Genomic DNA, 11369 nt, shown 5'->3' with positions numbered 1-11369 from the left:
GAGTGACATTGTACAAAACATCTGACCGTAACTTCTCAAAACTGTCAAGATCATCAAAAACACAGGAAATCCACCCTGGCTGGTGTAGCTCAGTGGACTGAGCACCAGCCTGCAAACCAAAGGGTCACTGGTTCAATTCCCAGTCAAGGCACGTGCCTGGGTTATGGGCCAGGTCCCCAGTAGGGGGGTGCGTGAGAGGCAACCACACACTGCTGTTTCTCTCCCTCTCTTTCTCTCTCCCTTTACCCTCTGTAAAAATAAATAAAATCTTAAGAAAATACATGGAAAATCCATGCTTGCTTAAGTAGCACATGCACTGAAACTGGAACGACACCGTGAAGATTAGCGTGGCTCCTGTGCAAGGATGACTTGACACATGGAAATTGTTCTTAAAACATGCAAATCTGAGAAACTGGCAGAACAAAGAGGATCATAAGCAGACATGAACACTAAATGTAGTATGGTGTCCAGGATGCAATTCTACACCAAATAAAGGGCATGACGTAAAAACTAAGGACATCTGAATAAAGTATGAGCTTAACCCTTTATAAGTGGTGGTTCCTTAACTGTCACAGAAGTACCAGCCTATCGCAAGCTGTTAACACAGGCAAAACTGGGTGGGGGTGTGTGTGGGAGCTCTGTGCTACCTGGACAATTTTTTCTGTAAATCTAAAAACTATACTACAGAGAAAAGTTCATTTTTTGTAAAGGCAATTGTGAAAACTATATTTCCTTTGTTATTTAAATAGGATATATTTATTGGCTAAACCTAATTTAACTGGAGTGAAGGAAATCTCCCTACTCCTCTTAAACTCCTATGGCATTTATCACCATCTGACATCATGTATGTTTATAACCTGAAAATATTTACCATGAAGGCATGCTCTATCATCACGATATCAGTTAGTTGTTGTTGGTTAACAAGTCACACCCTGCAATTTAGTAGCTTTAAGCAAGTTGCATATAACTCCACACCTGTCTGTGGGTCTCTGGGTTTGGCTGGCCTGTGCCAGGTGTGTTCGTGTGTCTTTGGGCAGCTGGCTGCTGGCACTAGAGCCAGCTGGTTTGGGATGGCCTGAGCTGGAATGACCTGGCTTCTCTTTCCACATCTGTCAAACCCCGACAGCAGGTTAGCGTGTGTGCATGTGCTCATGGTAGTGACAGAGTGATGTAAAAATGTCCCAAAATTTGCAAGCATTTTTAAAAGCCTCTACTAACATGAACTTTGCAGGAGTTTGATTAGCCCAATCAGTGACCAGGCTTAGACTCAGTGTGCCAGGGGACTGTCCAAGGCCATGGGTACAGAAGGTATAAACAAGGGAGACTGCGGATGCAATCAAACCGTCACAACCATCCAGAACAGTAAAAATAGACACTAGATGAGTGTTTGTTGTGTAATACAATGGAACAACTTTGTTAGATCATGACCCTCTCTTGTTCTGTCTTGCCTTCCTCTGAACTATAGTCTTCAAACTCCTATTTATTCCCTTGCCATCAGACTAAGCTGTGAGCCTCTCTTTGCATAACCCATTCTGTGCCCTTACCAATAAAATCAATCAATGTTTTGTATTATTATATAAAAAAGGCATGGGTGTGTATGTGTGGTTAGTTGTTGTTTTAGAATTATTAAGGTTTGATGTTGAGTTCCTACACACACACACACTGACAAGCTAATCATACTTATATTTCTGTAAAAACACGAAATGAAATCTTATGGAACAATAATTTGCATGTTTGTTAAAAAAACCAAAACCATGAATATACAGTGTTGAATCCCAGATTGCAAGGATGAGTCAATATTAAGAAAGGTCAAGGTATCACTGTCTTTATTAATTACATCTAACACAAAAATTGTATGATTATCCTCATAGATGCTTAAAAGATAATTGACAAAATTAAAAGCCCATTCTATAGAAAAATCATTCAATGATATAGGAAAAACTGAGACCTTTGAAATTATTTTTATATTTACATTTAATTATATTATCTTCAGATTTTTCAGATTTTCATTTTATTTGTACCTTACAGATTTTCACTTCTAATAAAGTACATATCAATCTTTATACACCCACATTTAAAATGAGCTTTTGGAGTATCCATTTACCATGCTTTTTCCAGAGTAAAACTGACATGAAACCAAAAAGTGAGGAAACCACTGTAGATCACCACCACTTGTGATATTACAAAGCACCACAGTGATGTAGCACAAGGCAGGCCATATAAACAGGCTGCTGGCTGGGCTGAGGTTTTAGTCCTTTACTATCCAGAAAGCCGAATTGGTGGTAACCTATTGGATCAGGACTACTTGCTTTGCTTCTTTTTTTTTGTTTGTTTTTTTAATTTGTTCTTTTCTTTTCATTATTATTTTGTTTTTTGTTTTTTCCTTTCTTTCAGTTTTTTATTTTAATTTTTTTTTGAAGTCACCATGCCTGAGGACTTTACATCTGCCTCCGACGAGGAGTGCCGCATTGGTGGCTATCTACTCCTCAGGACAATAGGCAAAGGGTCCTTTGGAAAAGTCATGCTGGCCCACCACATTGCAACAGGCACTGAGGTGGCTGTCAAAATCATCAACTGGCGGGGCTCCTCTCTAGTTTTTAGAGAAATTCACTGCCTGAAATACTTAAACCATCCAAATATAACCAGACTGTTTGAAGTCATGGCCACAAAAAATTAGTTCTGTTTAGTGATGGAACACGTGAGCGGCAGTGAGTTATCCAATTATCTGGAAAAGTATGTGACCCAGAGGGAAGAGGAGGCCAGGACCATCTTTAGACAGCTGGTGTCTGCCTTACATCACTGCCACCAAAAGGGGTTAGTGCATAGAGACCTTAAGCCGAAGAACATCCTCCTAGATGCTGACCACAATATAAAGCTACCCGATTTTGGGTTTACGAAGGAGGTAAAACACAACCTGCTGAGCTCCTTCTGTGGGACCATGTCATACATGGCCCCAGAGACCCTGAGGGGCAAGCCCTAAGACCGCGTGAGGGTCGACATTTGGAGTGTCAGTGTGATATTAACTTTTACCAGATGGTGATGGGGAGGTTCCCCTTCAAGGGGGAAAACTTCGGGGAAGTGAAGAGACTGGTCTTCAGAGGGCACTTCCTCCTACCCTAATTTGTCTCTGAGGAATGTACACATCCACAAAAAATCATCACCCTTGATCCCACCCAGAGGCCCACTCTGGATGCCATTATAAAGGACCCCTGGGTCAACAGAGACCAAAAGGAGGAAGTAAGGTTGTACCATGAGCCACCATGCAGTGATATCAACGCTCACTGCACCGAAAACAAGAAACATCTTGGGTACGACCAGGAGGAAATAAGGGAATCGGTAGCCACAAAACATTCAGTAACATCATGGGTACCTATTTAATCCTACACAACAAGAAAATGAACACCAGAGGCCACACGGTGCGAGTAAGAACTTTCTCCTTGCCTGACCAAAGACCACGTCATTCCACAACCCCAGAGCTCCGGGCAGTGGGACAGAAAACAAACAGGCTGACCAGACCACCCGCCAATGCAGCAATGATTATCCATACCACCAGGGTGTCAGCGAGGGTGACTGTCCCTGCCACAAGCATGGCACTAAGGGTGACTGTCTCCACCACTAGTGTGGCACACAGGGTGACCATCCCCACCAAAGGCATGGAAGTGAAGGTGGCTGTCCCAACTGTCAGCTCCCAACCGGAGGTGGCCATCACAACCAGCAGTGTGCCAAGGAAACTGGCTGTCCCATCTGCCAGCTCACATGTAGAGGTGTCCATCACAACCACCAGTTGGGAAATGGAGTTGGCCATGCCATCCATCACCGTGGAACCAGAGGTGGCCATCACAACCAGCAGTGTGCCAATGGTGCTGGCTATCCCATCTGCCAGCACAGAACGTGAAGTGGCCACCCCAACCTCCAGTGTGCCAAAGGAACTGGCTGTCCCATCTGCCAGCACACATGTGGAGGTGTCATTCACAACCACCAGTCTGGAAATGGAATTGGCTATGCCATCCACCACCACGGAACTGGAGGTGGCCATCACAACCACCAGCCTAGAACCAAGGGTGGATGTCTCCGCCAGCAGTAGAGAAGTGAAGGGGGCCATAAAAGAAGAGAGTGTCAAATCCAGGACAGTCTCCTGCCCTGAGTCCAGGGCTGCCACCTGCAGCCCTGCCACCCCCAACCCTGCCCTCCATCATGGTTCCTTGGGGTCCTTCACCACTGCCAGCTCAGCCCTACAGAATTGCTCTTTGGGCTCCCTCACCACCCCAGGCAGCAAAAGACCAGCACCAGGAGCACCAGCAGCACCACCAGCAGCACCAGCAGACGCAAGCAAGGCTCTTCCTCCCACCACAGACAGGGTGGCAGGAGGGACCTAGAAGGGTCCTGCAGTTCTTCCACAAAGCTTTCTGCTGTTGGCCCTCCCCCTCCATGGACAAAAATCAGTAAAAAAGAAGACAAAAGTCCACATAAGATTGTGAATAAAATTCTGGAGAGTCAATATAGGGGCATAATAAAAAATACTGGGGAGATCAAGCTAAACTGCATGGGCTTGCCCACTCCTCCAGAATGGCTTTCGGGCTCCCCACCACCCCCAGTGACCCTTCCGGAATGGCTCTTCAAGTTTCGTCATCACCACTGTGTGAGCACTCCAGAATGGCTCCCTGGGCTCCCTCACCACTCCCAGGTCAGCACTCCAGAACGGCTCTTGGGGCTCCATCACCACCCCCAGTTCGGCACTCCAGAATGGCTCTTTGGGGTCCCTCACCTCCACCAGTCCTGAACTCCTTTGACTCCCTTTATCAACCCCAGCTTGGCCCTGCCGAATGGCTCTTCAGACTCCCTCTCCACCCGAAGCAGTTGCACCAGCAGCAGCACCAGGAGTACCAGGAGCACCAGCAGCAGCACGAGCAGTAGCACCAGGAGCACCAGCAGCAGAAGCAGCAGCACCAGCAACACCAGCAGCAGCAGGAACACCAGCAGCACCATTTTGCAGTGCCATGAAACTTTTAGACATGCCCGTCTCCTAAAGCTGAACCTGAGATAGGGATTCTCATTTCAGTGATTTATCCCATTGAATACCCTCAGGAGTAAAGTCGTAAGGCAGCAGGAGAAGGTAGGGGAGGATATCCGGGAAGAACGTGTTTTCAGAATTCTGAGGTCTAGTCTGCTCTACCCTGAGGCCCTGGATCAAGAATCGCACCCACAAGGCTGGTCCCGCCTGGAGTGCAGGACTGCCGTCCCCTGTTTTTGTACCTCTGTGCCAATGCGCGCCGGCGTCTGACGTGCAAGGGGCGCTCACACTCTACAAGAGGGTGCCGCTGGACTTGGCAGCCCACAGCACAGAACTCAGGGCTGGGTGCATTACCACCAGTAAAGGGGATCGGCATGGGGCACCAAGAACATCCGATGTACCTTTTGGATACGAGTTTTTACTCTTCGTATTAAATTTTTAAAGTTTTCCCCACCCACTCTAGGGTCTTTCTTGTACCTTTTCTTATACGAGTTTTTACTCTTCGTACTAAAGTTTTAGTTTTCCCCACCCACTCTAGGGTCTACATAGGTAGCTTGAGGTCAATTTCTCCTGCCATCTCAATACTTCTTTGTAACTCCACTGTCTGTACCTTCTCCAAAACTTCTCAATGTATTTACCCTTTATGTGTTCCCCTTCCTATATCCATATAGAAAAAGCTTTCTAAAGTTTTTTCTCACTTCTGCTTTCCATTTCATCGCTTTCGCTCTCACCTTCAATCTCATCATTTCTCCTTGCTTTTCTTTTTAAATAGTCGATTCCTTGAAACTGTGCAGTCTTTGGCCCACCACTTTTTACTAACGAATTGTGGAAAGAATACTTTTGGCACTCTCTCCATTGAATTATCATGTGTTCATTCCTTACCCATTTCCCTTTTTTGCCTCTAAAATTGCAATATAACCACACAGATTTGGAAGCAATAAAGGCATTTTTTATGATGATGTTTCAGCCTGATGAAGTTCTCCTGTTTGGTAAACTGATATAAAGACGATGGTATGTTCTCTTGGCTTAGAAACTATTATGGAGAAAATGTTATTTCTATTTGGATGGAATACTTTGCTACACCACAATAACAGGAATAAAATTTCCTTCAAAGATGAGGACATTATAGTGATTGTAATGTTGCTTGTTACACAGAAAATTTAGATGGCTGTGATATTTAAGTCTGGGTCCAGAGCAAGATTGTTCCGCAGAGGAGTGGAGAGGGAAGGCAGGAAGGAAAGAAGAAAGGGAGGAAGGGAGGGAAAGAAGGCTTAGATGAGACTTCCTTCACAATTTTAAAATGTTTGGCCGATATATACACTTGCATACTCAAGTCACAAATGAAGCAAAGCAAAAAGCGTTTTACAATTTCCTTCTCAGGAGTTAAATGTTGCAAATATATTGATGGCTGTAGTTCAAATTCTTACCAAACAGGTTCTTTTTCTCATGAAGAGAACACCACATCTTCCACATCTTAGGATTTGGTGTGTGGATAAGGCTGTCCTCACTTTGGCTAAAAATGGAAAAATACGTTTGATGCCTAAAGATGATGCCTTAGGAGTCCAGGCTTGGAAAAGTCACATTTGTTTTGCTCTAACGTCCTCACGTGTGCCTATTTATTCACTAACTCCATGTATGTGGTGGTGATTTTCAAGGCAGACTTTAGCTTGCTAACCCCAGTATAACTCTTGCCAACTCCTTGATAAGAAAACCACATGCTCTGGAGGCTTGAAAACTTCACAAACCCCCGACAGAAGTCCCCGTGAGGGATAAGTGGCCTCCCATGTCCCCGTGCTTACCTGGTCACTTTTACGGGCGTAACAACACTGAACAGTCCGTCTTGGCATTCGGACTGATCCTCCACAGAGTCAGTCTTGCTCCTTGAAACCATGAGTATTGCTAGGGTTCGTGCGTCAAGCGACAGGAGGAGGGAGTCGGTATTTCATGGGCTGTCTAGATCAATCATTTTTGAGCGTAAATAAGTCGTGCTTTCATGGATGTCTTTGGCCTACATTAGGAAACACGTGTGTGAGGAGCAAGTTGAAAAATAGTGTAAATGCAGGTTTGGGGCTGGCACATCACACTCTCCTTTAAGCAGTCTCTCTTTTCCTTCGAACAGCGACAGATACATCATCGCTTTGAATGCAAATGCAGCTTAAGTGTCCTGAAACTGATTTACTGGAATGTCTCTTGATATTCTAGCAGAGACCTCACTAAAGGAATGCAAGATTGTGAAATCAGAGTTGCACCATGCATCCCAGGACATGGGATGATCGATGGGAAGGGCTTGCTCTGCGTGTTTCCCAGCCAGTGGGTGTATTTCATTCCCTCGATCCCTCAAACAACAGATGAAGGATTTTTTCAACATTAACTTCTCTCTGTTCAATTTCATCATCAATCTGTAATTCATTGCAGCAAGTGTTGTGGTGGGCATCTGTCTTGGCATTTCCCTGGTTTCTTTTGAAGCTGACGCCATTATTTTTTTTCTCTTCCACAGGTGAGATGTTTCCATGAGCAATGTGTTGAGACGAGATCAACCCTTATTTCTTCAATGCCGCGTTTGCTGAACCCTCTGTCACGTTAGGCTGCCGATAAATGCAGGAAGACTTCTCTTCCCCCCCAGAGAACTTAACAGTCAGGATGTAGATAGGCCATGGAAAGGAAGAGAAATGCAGTTCCAAACTCTTCATTCAATATTCTCTTACTCGTACTTTACACCTAAGGTTGACAAGCCTTCCATGTGATTTTCAAATAAGGGAATTGGTGACAATCATTCCAGCATTAGTTCCCTCAACCGTATCTTAAGTTCTACTACCGGGAAATAAATCAGTAACCAACTACTAATAAAGATAATACATGGGGAAGAAATTCTTCTGAACACACAATTTTAAGGATTGTTTCTTAAAGGTATAAAATGCCTTCCCAGTCACTGGGATGCAGAATAACAAGCCGGCAGAGGTTATACCCTTGTAGGAACATCATCAGCAATTATTCATGTCAGAACATAACAGCTAAAGCCTTCCCCATATAGACACTGTTTAGTTCCTGAAAAGGCCATTGTGAATGCAGTCTGTTCTGCCGGCTGAGAGGCCCTAGAAGCCACTGCGCCTTAGTAGCAGCGAGCACACCTAGCACTTAAATCGTCATTTCTAATACCATTTTGCAATAAAAGGAACCAAGATTCCACTTCTTAGGAAAATGTCTGATTCTAGAAAAATATACAAGATGCTCCTGTAGCAACTTGGAGTGGCAGAGAAGAAATTTCCAGGTGCGCGCGCGCACACACACACACACACACACACACACACAAGAAGTATCTCAAAGGGACATATAACTAGCTAAAAGAACTCCCAATTGCCAACATATTTTATATTTTGGAGTATAACCAAAATATAAATAATTATCAGGAGTGTGTACTGATATAAAAATAACTGAATAAATGGGGAGAAATGACAAATTTCTCATTCAAAAGAATTCCAAATGGCCCATGTAGATACTTTACCCTGTCTCCCCACTCCTTCATTCTGCGCTACTCTTAGTAAGTTCCTTCGAAAAACAGCAGCATGAAGACAGTGGGATATAGAAACTTTACTGTGGAGAAAACTGTCACACACTCAGGTGATCAACATTGAAAGCAGCGGTAATAAGTGGTGTTAATCATATGTACCCTTGAAATGATGTGGTTAGGACAGCACTTCATTTCTGTGGTATTCCGATAACATAGGATCCCGATGTAATCATGGCAAACACAGTAGGCAAAATCTAAGCTGAGTGACATTGTACAAAACATCTGACCGTAACTTCTCAAAACTGTCAAGATCATCCAAAACACAGGAAATCCACCCTGGCTGGTGTGGCTCAGTGGACTGAGCACCAGCCTGCAAACCAAAGGGTCACTGGTTCAATTCCCACTCAAGGCACGTGCCTGGGTTATGGGCCAGGTCCCCAGTAGGGGAGTGCGTGAGAGGCAACCACACACTGCTGTTTCTCTCCCTCTCTTTCTCTCTCCCTTTACCCTCTGTCTAAAAATAAATAAAATCTTAAGAAAAAACATGGACAATCCATGCTTGCTTAAGTAGCCCATGCACTAAAACTGGAACAACACCGTGAAGATTAGCGTGGCCCCTGTGCAAGGATGACTTGACACATGGAGATTGTTCTTAAAACATGCAAATCTGAGAAACGGGCAGAACAAAGAGGATCATAAGCAGACATGAACACTAAACGTAGTATGGTGTCCAGGATGCAATTCTACACCAAATAAAGGGCATGACGTAAAAACTAAGGACATCTGAATAAAGTATGAGCTTAATCATTTATAAGTGGTGGTTCCTTAACTGTCACAGAAGTACCAGCCTACCGTAAGCTGTTAACACAGGCAAAACTGGGTGGGGGTGTGTGTGGGAGCTCTGTGCTACCTGGACAATTTTTTCTGTAAATCTAAAAACTATACTACAGACAAAAGTTCATTTTTTGGAAAGGCAATTGTGAAAACTGTATTTCCTTTGTTATTTAAATAGGATATGTTTATTGGCTAAACCTAATTTAATTGGAGTGAAGGAAATCTCCCTACTCCTCTTAAACTCCCATGGCATTTATCACCATCTGACATCATGTGTGTTTATACCCTGAAAATATTTACCATGAAGGCATGCTCTATCACCGCGATATCCGTTAGTTGTTGTTGGTTAACAAGTCACACCCTGCAATTTAGTAGCTTTAAGCAAGTTGCGTATAACTCCACACCTGTCTGTGGGTCTCTGGGTTTGGCTGGCCCGTGCCAGGTGTGTTCGTGTGTCTTTGGGCAGCTGGCTGCTGGCACTAGAGCCAGCTGGTTTGGGATGGCCTGAGCTGGAATGACCTGGCTTCTCTTTCCACGTCTGTCAAACCCCGACAGCAGGTTAGCGTGTGTGCATGTGCTCATGGTAGTGACACAGGGATGTAAAAATGTCCCGAAATTTGCAAGCATTTTTAAAAGCCTCTACTAACATGAACTTTGCAGGAGTTTGATTAGCCCAATCAGTGGCCAGGCTCAGACTCAGTGTGCCAGGGGACTGTCCAAGGCCGTGGGTACAGAAGGTGTAAACAAGGGAGACTGCGGATGCAATCAAGCCGTCACCACCTTCCAGAACAGTAAAAATAGACACTAGATGAGGGTTTGCTGTGTAATACAATGGAACAACTTTGTTAGATCACGACCCTCTCTCCTTCTGTCTTGCCTTCCTCTGACCTACAATCTTCAAACTCCTATTTATTCCCTTGCCATCAGACTAAGCTGTGAGCCTCTCTTTGCATAACCCATTCTGTGCCCTTACCAATAAAATCAATCAATGTTTTGTATTATTATAAAAAAAGGCATGGGTGTGTATGTGTCTTTAGTTGTTGTTTTAGAATTATTAAGGTTTGATGAGTTCTCACACACACACGCAATGACAAGCTAATCATACTTATATTTCTGCAAAAACATGAGATGAAATCTTATGGACCAATAATTTGCATGTTAAAAAAACCAAAATCATGAATATATAGTGTGGAATCCCAGATTGCAAGGATGAGTCAATATTAAGAAAGGTCAAGGTATTGTTACAGGGTGCAGCCAAGAGGGGGGACCCCAAATGGGCATTTGAAATGGGGTCCAGAACTTAAGGTGTCCAGGAGATTTTAAGATGTCTCCATCCCCCCACCCAGGGTGTGGGTTGGGGGAAGGGACAAATGGAGCAAGGCCATTGAGAGCTGTTTTGCATAACAACAGCCTTGCAGCTACCCTCTGGTGTGGTCATTTAACATATCTATAGCCTTTGGCTGGTCGCTTAGATATGTTAAATAGCTGTGATCATCTCTGAGCCAGGGGAATGGAAGTAACTTCCCCACCAACATTTGACTGGGGGCAGATCCTCCGAGCTACAGCGTGGGAGCCTGCCTGCGTGGGAGCTGGGAGAAGATTGGCTCCAGGACACGGGGCCACACCTGCCCAGACTCATGATGGCAGCCCAGTAAACCTGGAAGGATATGAGTTCTGGCATGTGAAGCCGAGTGTGGGAGGAGTCGGAAATGAGGCTGCAGAGGAAGATTGGCCGCGGGGATTTAAAACCCAGACTTGGCGGCCATTAGAGAGAGAACCATGTGGCTGTGGAGGTGCAGAGAGGACCTCAGCCTTTGAGAGGGAGAACCATGCTGCTTTAGGAAGGAGAACCTTGCGCAGCCCTGAGGAGGAGAACCACGTGGCTTTGGCAGAGTGAGGACTCTCCCTTCCCGCAGCCATAGGAGAGAGAACCATGCTGCTTTGAGAAGGAGAGCCATGCGCAGCCCTGAGGAGGTGAACCAGGCGCAGCCCTGAGAGAAAAGAGAACCACGCGGC

General features: G+C 44.8%; 1 non-coding gene and 1 pseudogene across 1 annotated transcript; both read left to right on the top strand.

Annotated features, from left to right (window-relative positions):
• The first annotated feature begins 296 nt into the window (after nucleotides 1-296).
• On the top strand, nucleotides 297-391 carry LOC123827892 (annotated as a pseudogene).
• An 8687-nt stretch (nucleotides 392-9078) lies between these two features.
• Nucleotides 9079-9181, top strand: LOC123827891. Its single transcript, XR_006787373.1, has one exon. It is a non-coding gene; the product is annotated as a U6 spliceosomal RNA (small nuclear RNA).
• The last annotated feature ends 2188 nt before the right edge of the window (nucleotides 9182-11369 follow it).

This window comes from Phyllostomus hastatus, unplaced genomic scaffold, assembly GCF_019186645.2.
Source record: "Phyllostomus hastatus isolate PE091 unplaced genomic scaffold, TTU_PhHast_1.1 phas_contig_931, whole genome shotgun sequence".
In the NCBI taxonomy this organism is placed as follows: Eukaryota; Metazoa; Chordata; class Mammalia; order Chiroptera; family Phyllostomidae; genus Phyllostomus; species Phyllostomus hastatus.
This window is presented reverse-complemented; position numbering and strand designations above follow the sequence as displayed.